The sequence below is a fragment of the Malurus melanocephalus genome, unplaced genomic scaffold (genome assembly GCF_030028575.1).
Source record: "Malurus melanocephalus ecotype Western Australia unplaced genomic scaffold, MMel_1.1 scaffold_120, whole genome shotgun sequence".
NCBI lineage: Eukaryota > Metazoa > Chordata > Aves > Passeriformes > Maluridae > Malurus > Malurus melanocephalus.
In genome coordinates, this window is record NW_026623352.1 from 384,045 (window position 1) to 401,945 (window position 17,901).

The window sequence follows — 17,901 nt, forward strand, 5'->3', positions numbered from 1 at the left end:
GGAGGGTTYCCAACCTGTCTTCCTGAAGGAAAACCCAGAGGCAGAGAGAAGCAAACCATCCTTGCTGAAGAGCTCTGGGTTTTTTYYTTTTTTTTCTCCCTTTGAACACTCAAATGGAAGCATTAKCAGGTCACCTGTTTGAAAACAGCCATGGGTGGCAAAGGGACTTCTCAGAARTGGAGAGTGGGTGCCCAACCCAGAGCTAGGATCAGCCCAGGTTCTGTGGGAACTCAGTGTGTGTGATGTGGGAAGGCAGGAGGGCAGGGATGGGGTGTGGAGGACACACTGGGGTCACTCTCATGGTCACAGCAATGTCCAGCAGGGGTGTTCTCCTGGATGAGCCAAAGCTCTGTGGCACCAAGCACCTGAATGTGCTCGTAAGGGAAACCTCRTGTGCCAGCTCCTGAAGGGTGGCCTGAAAAGATCCCAGCTTGCACAAAGGCAGAGAAAATGGCATTCAGAGATGGCATTTAGAAGGTTCATTTATGGCTGTTTCCCTAAGTGAGGGGAGGAGAATAGAGAGGGAACCGCTTGCCCCAAAAGGGGTGAAGCTGGAACTCAGAGACTCAGACTGAGAGTGTCTGCTGACCACAGCAGGCTGATGAGACTTCTTGTTTGGGCTGGTCTTCACCCCWAAAGTAATTGAGGCAGAAAGATGGAACTGGGCCCTTGTATCTCACTGCCATCAGTGAAACCCTCAGCTTGAGCCACGGGGCTGTGTTTGGAGAGAATCCGGGAGCATCCCCAGGAGCCAAACAGTGCCCCTGCCTTGAGCCTTGGACTCTGTCACTGCTGGCACYGGGATCTCCTGCAGCCAGAGGGACGAGAGCTGCTCAAAGCCAAAGCTGAGCTCTTGTTCTCCCAACAAAGGCATTTCAGTGGAAGCAGCGATCCGAGCACAGCCCATAATAGCTGCACTATTTCCATCCCTCCGTGTCTCCCTCRCCRYRGAGCAGCRCCGACGTCAAAGGCAGCCCAGCCAGGACAGACCTGGGAAGGGCTCTGGAAGCTGGCAGAGAGGATGGGAAGGGGTCTGGAAGCTGGAGGGAAGATGGGAAGGGCTCTGGAAGCTGGAGGGAAGATGGGAAGGGCTCTGGAAGCTGGCAGAGAGGATGGGAAAGGCTCTGGAAGGTGGCAGGGAGGATGGGAAGGGCTCTGGAAGGTGGCAGGGCCACGGGAGGATGGGAAGGGCTCTGGAAGCTGGCAGGGAGGATGGCATTGCCCAGGAGGGGACAGCTCTATCGCTGTTCATCATTCCTGGCCTCCCCAGCCGAGCAGAATCCGCGGGCAGGACGTTCCCCCTGCAAGAACAAATCTCCAGCCCACACAGCCTCGATAAATAAATCAATAAGGCTCCATGCTCCGCTCCCAGATGCYGCTGCGGAAATCCAGAATAAGTTCAGTGGATGAATTCCAAATGGACCACAGTCAGGGAGAGACGGATTTAGCCTGAATGGCAGAGCAGGGAAATGAGATGCTTCTGCTCGCTGCATTGAAGCACAAACACAATTTCCCTGGTGGAGTTTTCGAGCGATCCTCTGGAATGGAACAAAAGGGAGCTGGGGCTCCTCAGCATCGTTSKGTTCTTGAGCTGCCCTTTTCTTGTYSYMSCAGCAGCATCYYRTGATGCATCCCAATCCTTGGGATTGCTGGAGCCCAGCGTGTCCCAGGTGGGCTCTGACATCAGGGATGCAGGGAACAGCAARCTGAGACACCCACCATGACCTGCTCCCTTCTGCCAAAATGTGAACCCCAGCTCTGCTGCTACTCAAGAAAAACCTCTGCCATGAATGAGGGAAAAGCTCTTCTTGATCTTTGCACAAAGCACATGAAAATTGTAAGAAAGGCAGAGGTAATGTGGTTTCACTTCTTCAGCTTGTGGGTTTTTTCCTTTTTGCATATCTCATTCCACTTCCAAGTTGATTTTTTTTGAGCTCAATTCTCTTTTTTCTTGTCCATCCCAAAATTTAGCAGAGATAGCTTAAAAAAGAATTAAACAAATTGCCCTAAATGAAAGACTGCAAGCAATACAAAACAATGCAAAACAAACAAAAAAACAAAAAAAATAGTTTCTTTGTCATTAAATTGATGTCAGCATCTGTGGAAATGAAATATTTAGCCCAGGATTCAGTGCTTATCCTCCTGGTGTCAGCTCTAATCCRAGATGCCACTTCAGAAAACGAGCAAACAAACAGAAAATAGCCCAACCTTTTCCCTTCCGATGCCGGTTCTGAAGCTGTACATTTGGAATTTACAGTTTCTTTAAATTGGTGAGGTTCTGTGCCCACACCAGATTTTTCAGGGTGCTCGCCATGTCCCACCACAGCTTCCCTTTCTCTCCTCTGTCCCTGCCCCCAGCTCCCTCTCCGTGTGCTCATCCTGCTCCCAAATCCTGACAGCGTCCCAGAGGGGCACTTTGGGCTCTGTGGGGCACTCAGGGTTTTCAGGTTTTTGTTATTTTCTCTCTCTGCTGCTCCAGCACTTTCTGCTCTGCTGGGCACCAGGGAAGGGAGTGGCACAGAGGAGGAGCACTCGGACCTCTCCAAACCCCTGCCAAGCTCCAGGCCAGGGGTCCTTAACACAATAATCCACCTTGTTAGGACTCTTTAAACCGACCTTTAAACAAGCTCTAATGAGATTCTGTTTGGGGATTTGGGGTTGGTTTATTTTTGGAAGCAGGAACAACAAAAACTCAAATATTATTTTTAGCTTTGGACACCCCAGGAGCACCAACAAATCCCAAAAATATTCCTGAAAAGCAACACAGTGGGGGTCTGCTTTAATTGTAAATGCCACAAAAATAGTAACCCCAGGAGAAGTCTTTTCTTCAATGCTAAAAGCAAATATATTTTTCAGCCAAAATACAGGCTGATGTAATAGATTTGACCTTTCTTGCTGTCAGCTGTCAACCCAGCACCACMACCATATTCACCATGTCCTCAAGTGTCACATCCACRCATTTTTTGAGCACTTCCAAGGGTGGTGACCCCACCACTGCCCTTACAGCCTGGTTCAGTGCTTTACAACCCTTGCAGCTGAAGAATTTTCCCTAATATCCAACCTAAACCTGACCTGGGCACAACTKGAGGCTGTTTCCTCTTGTCATATGATACCTGAGAGAAGAGACTGRCCCCCACCTCCCCATAATCTCCTTTCAGGCACTTGTAGAGAGCAAAAATGTGCTTTTCCTCCAGCTGAGGGTCTTGCACTGATTATTTGTTTTTCAGGGACAGAAGGTTTGATCTTTCCCTTGTCACCAGACTAGGCTGGGCTCCTCACCTGGAGTCTGGCCTGGAGAGTGTCTTCACTTCAGCCCAAACAGGCCAATTGTCCCAACCTCAGGAAAGTTTTGGTCTCCCTGGAGAGCTGCCAGCTGTCCCCGTGTCCCTCTGCATGATGATGATGCTGGGAGTCAGTGCTGTGCTTGCTTTTAGTGACCACAGCAATGTTCTCAGTGCAGAGCAGCCTGCAYGTGTTTAAAGAAGCAAAATCAGGCTCCCCCTGGCCCCCAGCCCCAGCCAGAAATGAAAAGTGCAGCAAGGTTGGAGGGGAAGTGGCCCAGCTGGGTGTCCTGCCTGYCTTCAGCAGAACCATGAGCTGGCCATGTCTCAAGGTGATTCCTCCCCAGTCAGCCCAGTCCTGTCCCTGTGGAATGGGGAAGGAAGGGGTTCAGGGGGGCAGAGAGGCACTGGCAGCAGTCAATCAATCCTGATCTATCTTTTTCCCATGAATTTATGTCCAGTCACAGCTTAAAACAAATGACATTTAAATGATYAACAGCAAAACGAAACACAAAAATCAGCAGAGCAATATTTCAGCAGCTCRAATGCTCTTATTTGGTCCATTTCAGGATTTACTTTTCCATTTGAAATTGTCATCTTCTTTCAGGCTGAAAAAAATGCATACGAAACATGGAAACCACACCTGAACTGGAAAAAATATTTCCCTCTGCTTTTGAATGGCTCCTTTCGCAGGCTGCCAGCCACCCACCCAGCTCTGCACAGTCCCTTTGGGCAGAGCACTCTGCCAGCAGCTCATTGCTGCATCCCCAGCCCCGCAAAATGCTGCTGCTGTTCCCATAAAGGCCTGGTGACACAGTGGGGTGCCCAAGAAGCTCCTTTGTGATAAGGCAGAGCTGGCTGGAGGGCAGGAGGGCTCTGCAGACAGATCTGGACAGGCTGGATCCATGGGCTGAGGCCAGTGGGGTGAGGATTGACCAGGCCAAGTGCCGAGTCCTGCCCTTGGGTCACAACAGCCCCTTGCAGCTCCCAGGCTGGGGCAGAAGGGCTGGAAAGTGTCTGGTGGTAAAGGCCCTGTGAGTGCTGGTCAACAGCAGTGAACATGAGCCAGAGTACGCCCAGGTGGGCAAGGGGCCAATGGCACCTGSTCTGTACCAGCCATGGTGTGGCAGCAGGACCAGGAAAGTGACTGTCCCCCTGACTGGACACTGCTGAGGCCACTCATCAAATCCTGGGGTCAGTTTTGGGCAAGAAAGACCYTGAGGGGCTGGAGCATCACTTTGTCCAGCCGAGCACAGCAGGGAAAGCTCCAGGAGTGCAACCCCTGAGCGTGAAAGGAAAAGGTTCAATCAGTGCCTGTGTCCTGCTGACCAAGGAGAGCAAAGGAGGGACACAGAGCAGCCATTCCCTGTGCTGGGGCTGGCTGTGGAGCCCTGAGACTGCCAGTGCTGTGCCTCAGGAGCAGGAGGAGCTGCTTTAGATGCTAAAAGCTGGCACAGGGGGTGCACCAGCAGAGGGTTTGTGCAGGTGTCTGTCTTGGCTGCAGCTCCACGTTACGTAAAGCTGATGCAGTTTGCTGTGCAGACAAAGCCTCTCCTGGCTAGAATGTGAGGGATGCAGGTTTGGGAGAGCACCAGGGACGGGAAGGGGCGGGCTGGGAGCTCTGATTCAGCCCTGTCACTCTGGGAATTCCTGCAGCTTGTGGAGCAGTGACTTTATAACTCCCCAGAACCGACTGTGCCCATCCCAGCTGTGGCTGCAGTGAAGGAATGTTCTGTTCCGAGCCCTGGACATCTCCCTCTCCCYTGGGATGAGTTAGTCCTAATGCCAGCCCCATCTGCTCCTTCCCAGCTTCCCTGAGGAAAGCAAAGCATTTTCCACCCTCTGCTCTCCTCACAGAGAGGAGAGGAGAGTCTCACCTTAGACTGAGCTCTGTTCCAGCTGGGCACTGGGAAGGCTGTCCAGGATGAAGCCTATCCCTGTATTTCTGCTTCCTGYAGACAGCTGATGGCCAGGATTGTGAAGGATTTAGGGCCAAGCACCTCCACATGGCTGCACCAGCTACCCGAAATGGCAGCTTATTCAGGTGAACTGTGCCAGTGTGGGTGCTCTCAGTTTGGGCTAAGATGTGTTCATTTTGGAGGCAAGGAAGTTAATTATTATGTTTTCCTCTGACTAATTTTTTTAAAAAGGAGAATTAGGGCATCCTCGTGGCATTTGCCTGTGTATAAAGAAATGCACTTAAAAGCCTGGGTTTAAATAATTTGTTGATTTTCTTTTTGGGGATTGGTTTAATTATACTGGTTTAGCAAATGAGGTCTTTATCATGTTGGATGCTGCTGTGAAAAAGTTATTCTTTGTCCAGTTATTCCACTAGAATTGTACTGGTACAAAAATTCCACTGAGAATATAAGAAAAAAGAACAGGAAAGAACCAAAAGAAGTAAACTAGACACAAGCAAACAATCGTCTGCTCAAACTCACACAGAATTTTTAAATGTATTTATATTATCTATATTATTTATATTATTTCTATTGTTAAATAATAYRTATATAAATATAAAWATAAAATTCACTTGTGGGTGAGGGAGGTGAGGCCCTGGCACAGGGTGCCCAGAGAAGCTGTGGCTGCCCCTGGATCCCTGGCAGTGYCCAAGGCCAGGCTGGATGAGGCTTGGAGTACCCTGGGATGGTGGAAGATGTCCCTGCCCATGGCAGGGATGGAACGARGTCCTTTCCAACCCAAAACTTCCTGTGGTTTTCTGATTGTCTGAAATCAGCCCAAAAAGAGCCCAAAGATGCACCGGGAAAAGGCAGAGTGATCCTCACTCTGGGGTGCAACCTYCAGAGAGCACCATGAGCAAGTTCCAAGGGTCTTTTTGGACTCTGGCTTCAGCACTGACCAAACCTCAGACACCCAGGARCGTATTAAGCAGTGGGCATGAGAAGACAGCAAGTTAATTCAATTTTATTACAGYTGAGGTAGATTTAGATCTCTACCAAGTCTGGCACCGCTTCCTATTTTTCACCCAAAGTGTTCTCTTCAATCTTAAAAATGGCTTTGATATGTGCTGAGTACCAGAGAGGCTGTGATCAATTTGTTAGAATGAGTTTATTAAGGAAGAGAGTCCTCAGAAGAAGAAATTGGGAACATGGCACCTGTAATTATCTCTGTCAATTGAGATGGATTCTGAAAACCTGAGCTTCCCCTCCCCAGCTCTGCTGCAGCTCTGATCTCTCACACACACTCTGCAGCTCTGAGCTGGGCTGGTTGATCTGCTTTCCTCCCCTGAGCACTGGGAGATTCCTTCCTCTCCTCTCCCCTCAAAACAAATACACCAAATTGCTGGAAATTTTCTTTTTTCAAGTGGACCCAACCTGTGTGCAAGTCTGTGTCTAATTTCACAAGCAGCTTCAGCCAAAAGCATGCAGGATTTGTTTTGACATCAAGTGAAATGTTCTGAAATGGCCTTTTTAAAACTTTCAGCRCTAAGGCAAATTTTGTTTAGCCTAACATTAAAAACCAAAGGAGATGATGGAGGACATTCTTCTCTTCCTTTTGAAGGAACCACTTAGGCCTGACTTAGTTTTACCAAAAAGGCTGACCCAAATTTCCTCTGCTTTCTCTGGGTTCAGCCGCTCCCATGAGAAGTGGGCTGTTCAGCCAGCTGTAACTCWCACATCTCTGCTGCTCTCCTTCCTCCTGCCCTGCCTTTCCTCCTGCAAGCTCTGTCGCCTCCTTTCCCCACCCAGTTTGGGACCAGCTCCCACTAAACCCCCTGTTTGTGTTCCAGTCCCTTCTCCCAAGGCTGTTCCTCTGTGGAGGGCTATTTAATCGTTTGGCATAATTTCCTTATTACCTAGCACCACCAATGTATGCACACATAATAGGAGTGAATAATGAATGCTAATAATGCACAATTAATTCACGATCAGAGCGTGTTACGGAGTCAGCATTGGAGTGGGATCAGCAGAGGGAATTCCCCATCCCCCTCTGGGCTCCTGAGGAGGGGTTTGGTGGGACCTGAGCACGGTGTGAGCCTCAGTGCCTCCCTCACCACCCAGAGAGGGTCTGGGGGAGGAGGAGACGCTGCCCCTGAGCACTCAGAGCGCAGGGAAGGGCTGGAAATCTGGGAACTGCAGTGCCAGGAGCTTTGGCACCGTGTGGAACTGGGCAGGGGATCAGCTCCTCCCCTACCTCCTCCTCATCCTCCTGACGCAGCACAGGACATCAGACCAACAGCAGCTGTTCTCCAAACCCCGCTGCTCCCAGGGAAGGTGCTGGGCACAKCCCCATCCCTGCAGCTTAATCGCATTTGTGCCTGTGTCCCCATCAGCCGGGCTGGCACTCACACACGACAGCTTTGATCTCCCCAGCCATGCCTGGCAGGGCCAGGGCTGCCTGCTGGGCACCATTAAAGCCCACTTGTTAATGGAGCTGATGGCTGAGGCTCTGTGCTCCGGGGCCAAGAGGCAGCATCAGCCTTGGACACGAGCAGGACAGGGCTCCCACAGCCCCAGCGCCTGTGCTGCCATCCAGGGACAGCCCACACCTCCTCCAGCTCTTCCCTTTGACTGAGCAGCAGCAAAGATGCAGATGGACCCTGGCTGGACCAGCCAGAAGGATGTGATGGGAAAGGAGGGTCCAGAACAAAGCTATTCCATCCTCCTGAGTGCCACTGCCTGTCCCCAGCTGACAATTCCTGTCCATGGGGACAGGGGGAACATCCCTCTGTAATTTACAGGCTAAGATGTGCTGAGCATGGACCCCACGTGTGTCCAGCACAGTCCTCCTGTGCTCCCTGACAAGAGGGCAGAACTCTGCTCTGTTCCAAGAGGGCTGTAGGCATGGCTGAGACCTCAATTCCATGGGTAGACATGGCTGAGACCCCAATTTCACACTGTAGGCATGACTGAGATCCCAATTTCATGTGTAGTCATGGCTGAGACCCCAGTTCCATGCTGCAGGCATGGCTGAGACCCCAATTCCATGGATAGATATGGCTGAGACCCCAGTTCCATGGATAGATATGGCTGAGACCCCAATTCCATGCTGTAGGCACATCTGAGACCCCAATTCCACACTGTAGGCATGGCTGAGATCCCTGTTCCATGCTGCAGGTATTGCTGAGACCCCAAATCCATGCTCAGCCTTCACATCCTTGCCCCATCTGTGACAATGAGGGATGCAATGACACAGATTGTTGGAGTTGTGGCCCGTGAAGGGGCTGGACCAGGCTCTGCCCTCAGCCACAGGCAAGGGGACCCCAGCACCACCAGTTCTGAAGGCAGCCCGCAGAATCTATGCCCCACATGTTGGAAAACCCTGCTCCCAGGCAATTTCCCCTGCTGCAGCCAGAATTACAAGGGTCAGGGACGAATAACAACTTCAAATATCCTCACAGCAGCACAGAGGTGCGAGTGCTCAGCAGCCATTCAAAGCTGAGTCGTTCAGCAGCTTCTCTGCTCTTGACTTTCCCCTGACCCTGCTTTTGACAAGTCCCCATTTCCAGTTTGGCTGATGCCAAAGCTCACAAGCCACTGCAATGCTGCTGCTCTCCATTGCTGTTCCTTCTGCTCCTCCTTCACGTTTGGCTCCACACTCCTTCCCACTTGYCATCACTGACAGTGGAGCAGCTGCTGTCAGCCAAACCCTTACTTAAGGGGAAAAAAGTTTAAATTGCTCCAAGAGGGACTCTTCTGAAGATGGACTGAAAGGAAATGAGTTTCTTAAACACAGCAGTAACCAGGGAGCCTGTGCATGATGTGAAGAGAGAAAGCACAAGAAATCCCTCCCTGYAGGAAGGATTTGACCCCGAGTTAAGCTGAAGAGCCCACACTTTACCTGTGCCACCCTACAAACTCACTGTGAGGGAGCACCAGAGACACTCTCCCATCCTCCCCAGCTGGCAGTGCCACCTTGTCCCAYCCTTCCCCAAGGCAGGACTCACAGCACAGCCCCACCAAGGCAAACTGCTCCCTYCACAGCCTTGGCATTGCTTCYTCCCCAATKCCTGCCTCWGTGACGTGGAACAGCCCAGCACACACAAGGGCAGCTTCCCATTCTAAGCAATTCAGGGTATTTGAGCTGTATCAAACACAGGAAAAGCTCAGGATTCTGCATGACATAAAAACATGGTAAAACTGCAGAAATGTTTGACAAATCCATCAAGTTAAATCAGCAGAGAGCCTGGTGTTCCTGGGTTTCTCCAGGCATGCTATGGAAAGCAGTAGGAGTTTGCCAGAGCTGAGCTGCACCTTGGAGCTGCAGCTTTCCACAAGAGCATCCTTTGCTCACAGCCAAGCACGGGAGCTCTGGGGTCTCATCCTCTCCATCTTTCTGAAGGGCYCTGCAAGGGACAGGAGAAAATGTGGTTCTTTGTATTCCCCTCCTGCAAGGTGACTTATTTCTTTAATTTCTGGATTTGCCTGCTGCAAACTACCAACAGCTTTTGCTGTTTATCCAGTGACAGTCTGAGCATGGGGCAGCTTTTTCTCCTTTCATCCTCCCTTTCTCATCTTGTTTCATTTTGTCAACATGAAACCTACAGGGAGAGGGAAGCCAAGGAAAGGAGAACCAAGCTGGGAACAGAGGGTGACCACAGCTGCAGCAGCACCCTGACCAGCCAGGGTGGAATCTCACCACTTTGAAAAAGGTGTCACCATCAGGAAAAGGAAGATGTTGCCTGCTAAGTCAGGAGTAGCTGAGGACAAAGCTAAAAACTACATCAGAGCTAAAGGATAGCTCTTAAACTGATGGCTGACATTGGGGGGATCCCAGATGAAGCTGATCCAGGCAGCTAAAGCCTATTAATGAACACAGAGGCATGAGAAAATCCCTTTCATTTCCCTTTCTGGTGTAGTATGTGTCATTTTCCCTTTATCAGGCTGTCTGATCATCACACACACTAGCTGTTCTCCCAGGAGAGATAAATGCTACAAAGAAAAAGCACAGTACCAAGGGAAAAGCAAGGATGCTGACGGTGCTCCAGCTGGGGAAACCACGCAGAAATTTGGGTGAAGCAAGTCCCACCCCTACCCACAAAACACTCCAGGAACCACTCAGAAAGGGGAAMGCTTGGACAAAATACAGGCAAGACAAGAACTGAGGTGTCAGGGTCAGCCCTCAGCCAAAACATGACCCTCATGCCCAGGAATAAAGGGGCTGCAATCAGCACTTGGCTGCCCCCATGCCATCGTGCCCCTCTGCAGGGGTTACAGCAGCCCCAGCCCTGCGGCTTCTGCTGCACTTTTCTTGCTCTGTCAGGGAAATGAAACGGAGTACAAAGGGTGACAGGCTGGTATCCGAGGCCAGACAGCTCTGCTAAAGTCTGCCTGGGGACAGGGAGGCTCCCTCCAGCCAGCTGGGCTGCGGCAGCACAGGCAGCTTGGCCTGATACAGAAACCTCTGAGTTTATCTTGCAGCTTCCAGGATAGAGTCAGGAGCTGTTCCAAGCAAATATTTAGGAAAAGGGCAGCCTAATTTATGGAGCTGAGTGAAAGGGTGTGAAGGCCTGACTGGGCATAAAATTAAGCCTCAATGTTTGCTGCTTCTCCTCCCTGCCAGGTGTCCAAACCTCTCCTTGGACAACACCGGTTGTGCTGCCAGTCCTGAGCTGGCCTGACTGGAAATTCTTCACTGGAATCCAGGATGTGTGGGAATGATGCTGCTCACTCRGAGAAACATGTGGCCATCTGGCCGTGGATGATGGCAGGGCATATTTTTATGGGCAGCACATGCAGGAGGAGGGTTAGCACCAGAAGATCTTGATGCCTTTGATGAGAAAACACTTTATTTTTCATCAAGCATGGCACTGCATGTGGTTCTCTTGCTTGAATCACTTGGGTATCACATTGGATTATGCTGTACCCAGACTAATCCACTACATCTACCAATCCATCTGTTTGAGTTGAAGWATTCCCAGAATGTGAACACATCTTCAAGTGTTTGCTTAAAGTTTGCTTGGCCTTGCTAAAGACTTCATATGGTCGCTTTGGAAATGAAGAGCCCTGCTGCCCTTGGTGCAGCTGTGCTGCTGTTTGTTGGAGGAATGTGTGATTTTCTGAGCCACAAAACGGGCAGATTGGGTGGGGGAAATGGAGGGTGGACTGCTCCTTTAGGACAGGATGACAAACAGCTTTGACATCTCACAAAATAGGAGCTGTTGTTGCTTAACTATGTCYCAGACCCCACATGATTTCAGTGCTGGGAGCAAGCAACAGGAGGAACTTTGGTTTCTGTTACCTGCAGATCATAGAATAATCACAGAACTGTTAAGGTTGAAAAAAACCATTTAAAACCATCAAGTCTAACTCAGCACCACCACCATACTCACCACTAAACCACATCCCCAGGTGCCACATCCACTCATCTTTTGAATGTTTCCAGGGATGGTGACTCTACCACTTCACTGTTCTGATGTTTGACAATCCTATCCCTGAGAAATTTTTCCTAATCTTCAATCCAATCCTGCCCTGGTGTCACTCAAGACATTTCCTCCGGTCCCAAACACTTTGTAGAGGAGCATCAATTCCTGTAGTGCTGCTGTATGAACACGGCTTTCTAAACAAGCAGTAACCTTCCCCTCAGTTCCTGGAATCTTAAATTTGGAGGGGGAAAAGAGGCAGTATTTGCTTGCCCACCCTCCATGCTTATGGAGAGCCTTGTCTCAGCAGAGCTGGTGTTCAAAAACAACAGAGCTGCCATCAGTAGCCCAGCTCAGCCAGTCCTGCCTGCCAGAGGTGTTTGGAGTGAGACCTGAAAGGGGCAGAGCCCAGCAGGAGAGGGCTGGGATAGGAGGAGGCTTGGGCTGGACTGGTGTTGGAAAAGTTCTTTTGAGGTAAGCTTTGGGGTGTGCTGTGTGGTATTACTGATTAGTGATGGGTAAAACAGGGGGATTTGATGGGAAGGGTCTAGAGATGTACATCTTCTGCTGAAGAGTTGCCTGAGACCTTGGGTAGGTGGTGAGGAGGAGGGGGAGCAAGAAAAATCTGGTAAGAAAAGCCTAAGTATGCAGGGACTCGTGAAACAGAGAAGTTGGCTTTGGCTGTATCTCAGGTCTGGAGCTCTGAGCTTGGATGGTTGAATTGTCCCCTCTGGTGCTCAGGATGTGTTGTRAGGGGACACTGAGGGGACACAGGGTGGCACACCACTGACGTGCCAGCAGGGCAGAGGGTTTGCTGTGTGCCTGGGTACAGCTTTTGCCCCAGCAGGTTTTGCTCTCTCAGGGAAGGTCAGGCTCAGAGCTGTGCCCTGTGTGTGTCTGTACCCTCCCAGAGCATGCTGCAGCCTCGTGGGCCCACAGTGCCTCTTTCCTCTGAGGAAAAATGGGATTTCCATGGCTGAGTGGGGCCAGAGGTGGGAGGGCTGTCTGGATTTTGCTGTGTTCACAGAGCACCAGCCCTGCCCAAACCTGACCTGGCAGTGCCCGTGGTGCTTCCCCTCCCACAGAGGGATCTCTGCTGCTGCACTCTGTTTGTCTGATGCTCTGTTGACAGTTAATGATTGTTACAATTATTTTTTTTAAGAAGAAGTTATTTACCAATTTTCTTTCCTGTGGAGCTGCAAATAATGGCAAAATCAATCCAAACTGTCTAACACTAAGAAAACAAATAGATTATCCAGATGACCAAATCAAGCTGCTCACAGAACTCATGGTGGTTCTGCTCAGCTGCAGCTGTGGGACTCCAAAATAATTATTGCCAGCAGCCAAATGTGTGATGGGGTGAGTCTTTGTGGAGGGAGGGGTGGGTTTTCAGTGGGGTCTGTGAGAAGGRAAGCACAGACACCCCATACAGGGGAAAACATGCAGGTAACTGCTGGTATCCCATAGCTTTGACAGCATTTGGTATTGGCTTTTTTTACTGCTCCAAAGAAGCACAGAGTTAACAGCAGTGATGAGAATCACCTGGGGGAGAAGCAAAGCAAATTCAGGTTGTGAGTAAGGTTGTGTGGTAACAATGTGGAGAGTCTGTTTCCTCTGGCTGTGTGGGGCAATGGGGAATTTACAGGACAAAACCCAGCATCTTTTAGGAAGGAAAACAAAGGAAAGGTGACAAAAAGAATCAGAGTTGTTGTGGTGACAGTTGGGTTAGCTGTTTGGGGTTTTTTGTTGGCTGTGTCCCTGGTTCTAGCCATGACACAGGGTGCTGATAGGATGCTCCTAAATATTTCCCCCTTTAATGAGGTATTTCTGTTTCAGGGTGTTAAAGACACCCTAAATGCTACAGGAGGTGAGAGGCTTCAGCATGGYGGGCAGTGGATTAGCAGGAGAGAGGATTCTAATCCCAGAAAAAATGTTCCCCTTTCTTTGGAGAGTGACATATCTGGAAATCTGCAGYATGGGACTGTCACCTCCGAGGGAAGGCTGCTGGAAAGGAGGAGCAAGGGTGAAGAGAAGGGAGGAGAGAGGCAGTGCCCATGTTGTGAGCAGAGAGCAGGAACCAAGGGTGCAGTCCCGAGGGGACCATTTGTGCCCATGCTGAGCCTGGGGACAACAGTGCTGTTGATGCCAACAGACAAAAGGGTCCAGAGCACAGGCTGTACTGTCCTACCCAAAACCCAATCAGCATTTTGATTTCAATTTCCTCAGGGCTKTCTTGATTTTGTTTTGTTTTTTGCTTTATCTTTACAAATACTTGCATGACTTCCTGGTGAGGTTATGCCTCCCTTGGTCTGTGTGCTCAGTGCAGGCTCAGAGCCAAATCCTCGCTCCCAGCAGATGCTGGTTGCCCATCTCTGCTGTACAGCAGCAGCTTCAAACTGGGAGCAGCTTCAAACTGGGAGCAGCTTTGCCAGATGTGCAGCCTCCAGGTTGGATGGGCTGTCCAGGCACTGGCTGCCCTAGCACTGCTTGTGATGCAGCTCAAAGTCCACCTCATGCTGAGGAATGTTCATTTTTTGTGAGCAGTTTGAGGCCTCCTGTYAGCCCTAAACCAGCCATTGGGGTCCTTCAAATTGGCAGAACAGCTGGGATTGAAGGTGGGAATAGCTGCTGGTCCCAGTCCACATCTGGGATCACACAGCAGCTGTTTGTGGGGAGAGTAGGAGGCTGAAGCTTGTCTTTCAGGAAAAAAAAAAAAAAAAAACCAAAATACAGGGAAAGCTGCACAAGCTGAAATATGGAGGCTTTATTGGCTCACCAGCAATTGCCTCGAAACTTATACAACTTTCTCCTCCAGTGAAAACTGAAAACATCTCTCCTTTCTCTGTGGCTCCGTCTAAATCTAATGTGGTGCCACCTATGCTTAATTTGGCTTTTTATTATTTAAAAAGAAAGAAAGAAATACCCAGATTTAGTAACASCAGTGATTTCTTTGTCCAAAGACACAGCTTGAGGAATTGCTGCAGATTTGCTGATTAACTTCAGCTGAGGGGAGAAAGTTGAAAGGCTTCCCTTGGAAAACAGCAGATGTGAACACCTGGACACTTCAGTGTGAGGTACATTTTTTTTATTTTTTAATTGGCTTTTTTTTTAAGTGGTTAAGAAACTCAGAGAAAAATTGAGTTATCAGGTAGGAATACTGCCCTGAGTGAGTGCTGAGAGTGCAAAAAATACTTGTCCTGATTATGGGAAGCTGCCCAACTTTCTCGCTTTGTGATGAATGCAGGTGTCTCCTGCTTTTAATTTTTATATCCTTCACAGTGGAGAGGAAACTGCTTTTGGAAATCATCTGCCTGGTGACAACGAGGCTCCTGTAGTTGGAGGCTGGCTTTAATGTTATATTAGTAATTAAGTGGAGCAAGAGGGGCTTCTGCAACCGGTGATGCTCCCTCAAATGTGGAGTGCACTTAAAACAGGATTAGGCAACAAGCTGATTTAGGGGATGGAGTTAGACAATGCAATCCTCCAAAGCTGGCTTTGCATATGGAGAAGGAGCTTGAGGAAGAGGGGGCTGAGGGCAGCCCTGCCTGCCTGGYAACACCATCCCTGCCCTGCTGGCCAGGCTCACCTGGAGGAAAAGCATGGGGCAGGCTGGGGATGCATTCTGTGATCMTGGGATAGAAGGCAAAATTGTTTAYCCATAACTCAGATTATAATTCCAGCAGGCTAGAAGGAAGCAGCGCCTGGAAATTAAAATGAGATTTAAAGCAATAATTAAGGGTTCTGCCACTGGACAACGCCAAAGAATTGGCTGGGGATAAATCAGATTTCACTTGAAGGAAGTGACCTGGAAATAGATTGTTGCCTGTCCCTTAGCCAAACTCCATCACCACGRGGTGTCATTGAATGGAGTGTGAGGTCACTCTGCTTGGAGCTGGGGAGGGCTCAGCTGGGGACTGAAACCTTCTGGGCAGAGGCTTGGAAGCCTCTAAGGTGGCTTCTGCTCCAGAGTGTGGAAAGCTCAGCTCCGAGTAGACCAGCCCTCATTGGTACAATTTTGCCTCTTGAAAATGCACACAAAATCTTTTATTAAAAACCCTGCAGATGAGTTAACAGCTGGGAGAAGCTGGAATATGATTAATGTCTCGTGAATTAGCCCTGGAGGTACTTTATGGAAATAAGATTTACAACACTATTACACGCAGTCCTGAATGTGCTTTACATTTTTAAACGAGGGGAATGAATGTTTCTCTCTGCTCTGCTCTGCTCCRTTCCCCCTTGGGCCCGTGCAGAGGTGCAGAATGAAGATCCCAGCTGCTCTGGGATGGGAGATTYGGTGCTCGGGGAGGTGTTGGACTGTGCAGTTAATTGAATGATCTTACTGGCCCCAGTGCTTTATCAAGCAAGGAGCCAAAATGTGCCCTGACATGTAGGATGCAATTACAAGTCATTAACAGAGAAATTAGGGATGCCAGGATGGAAAGAAGGGATCTATGAGGCTGTTTTGTCCATCCTCTGTKCCAGGCAGGATTGCTGCTGACAGCACATGCTTGGATGCTTCTGGAACATTGAGCCCCCAATATCTTCAGAGCAGAGCAGTGCTTTGAGTGACCCCGTTTGCTCCAGGGTTTAAATGTTCTGCTTGAGATTCTCCTTGCAGACCACCCAGACCTTGCCAGAGGGAGATGGCAWTCCCTGTGGAAGTGGCAGGAGGGGAAGGTCCTGCCTGGACATGTGAGGGAATGTTCTGTGGAGAGAAAGGTGATTGTCCCCTCCTGGGAGCCCTCTGCACTGGGATCTGGTACCCTGGCATTGCCTCACCACARGAAATGCTATTAATGATCTTGTTTGGCCATAGAAAAACTCTCCCATTCCATATACAGGTCACAGAGGTCTTTTCCAACCATAACCATTCCTTTATCAACCCAGCACCACCACAKTGTTCACCTCTAAACCACAAGTGCCACATCCACACCTTTTTTAAACACTCTCGGGGATGGTGACTCCACCTTTTCCCTGAGCAGCCTGTTTTAGTGTTTGTCAACCCTTTCAGTGAAGAAATTATTCCTGATTTCCAATCTAAATATCCCCTTGTATCTGAAGAGAAGCTGAGCTCCTGGAGCTGTGCGAGCACCTCRTACAACACAGACCAAGGGTGCTCTCTCCAGAGCGAACAGAAAATATTAGAAATGGGCAGCTGAATTCTCTCAGCCTGGTGGTTCTGCTGAAGGAAGGCCAAAAGGAATGTGTATGAAGGAAAAAAATCCCAGGAATGGACAGAAAAGGAAGGAAAAATTCCAGGAATGGACAGAAATGGAAGGAAAAAATCCCAGTAATGGACAGAAAAGCAATGAACTCCACACTCCTCCTCCAGAAGTGAGCACAGGAGATAAGTCTGGACTCATTCAGGTGTCACAGGAGGATGATCTTTGGGGGAAGGTGATGAAGTAGGTGCATCCACTTGGTTATCCCTACTGAAGCACTGGTTTTATTGSGGACTAAGTGATGGAAGAAGAGCTCTGAACTGGCTTTGAGCTCATAGTGGTTTTGAGGCTGGCTGTTTATTTCACCCCAAACCCAGTACTTTTCCATGAGTACCTGGTGTTTTTTAAAGCTCTGTTTAGCTGGGGACTGTTTTGTTTTCCATCCTTGGGTTTAGCAGTGAGCCTTTCTGCTGGAACCCCTGTCCYAGGCTGTGTCAGGTGATCTTGGACCCCAAAATGATGCCAGTCAGACCTGCCCCCATGTCTGATACCATGTCTGCTCCACACAAGCTGAAGGCTCCAATTACTCACTGATTTACTRAAGATTTTTCAGAAGATTTGAGCATTCTGAGATAGATTTGGATCAGCAAGTGAAGGTGGCTTATCTCCCCTTTACCCTGAATGCAGTAAGGAGTGGGATATCTGATCCACAGGCAGCCTTGTAAGGGACTAATGTGACACAAAGCTTTTCTGTGACATGTCCAGGAAAAAAATGGTTTTTCTCTCTGAACTGCAGCCAGAGAAGGCCAGCTCCTTTGGGAGCAGGGTGTAAAGCACAGACGGCTCCTAGGAAGGTGCATTCCCGTGGGAATGTGGAGCAGAGACTGAAGCTCGTGTGGCTCTCATCCAGAGCCCTGCAGGGACTGTCCCATGGGCTGGCTCTGTCCTGTGCCCATCAGCTCCACTGGGAAATGGGATTTTCTGGCACAGCTGGAGAGCCCGGCTGCTGCAGGGTGCTGTGGTCACATCGTGTCATTCTGCTGGGCTTTAAGGGACAAATGCCGCTCTTCTGGGCTCAAAGGCTGTGGCGTGGCGCTGGGAAACTCCTGCGGCTACGCTTGGCAGCGATGTTAAA

General features: G+C 49.7%; 1 long non-coding RNA gene across 1 annotated transcript in view; it reads right to left on the reverse strand.

The window, feature by feature from the left end:
- Positions 1-2,337: 2,337 nt before the first annotated feature.
- Positions 2,338-17,901, reverse strand: part of LOC130575893 (uncharacterized) — a 56,578-nt gene continuing 41,014 nt past the window's right edge. Inside the window, exon 3 of the long non-coding RNA XR_008965611.1 lies at positions 2,338-3,466. This is a non-coding gene — a long non-coding RNA (uncharacterized LOC130575893). The remainder of the gene's footprint in view (positions 3,467-17,901) is intronic.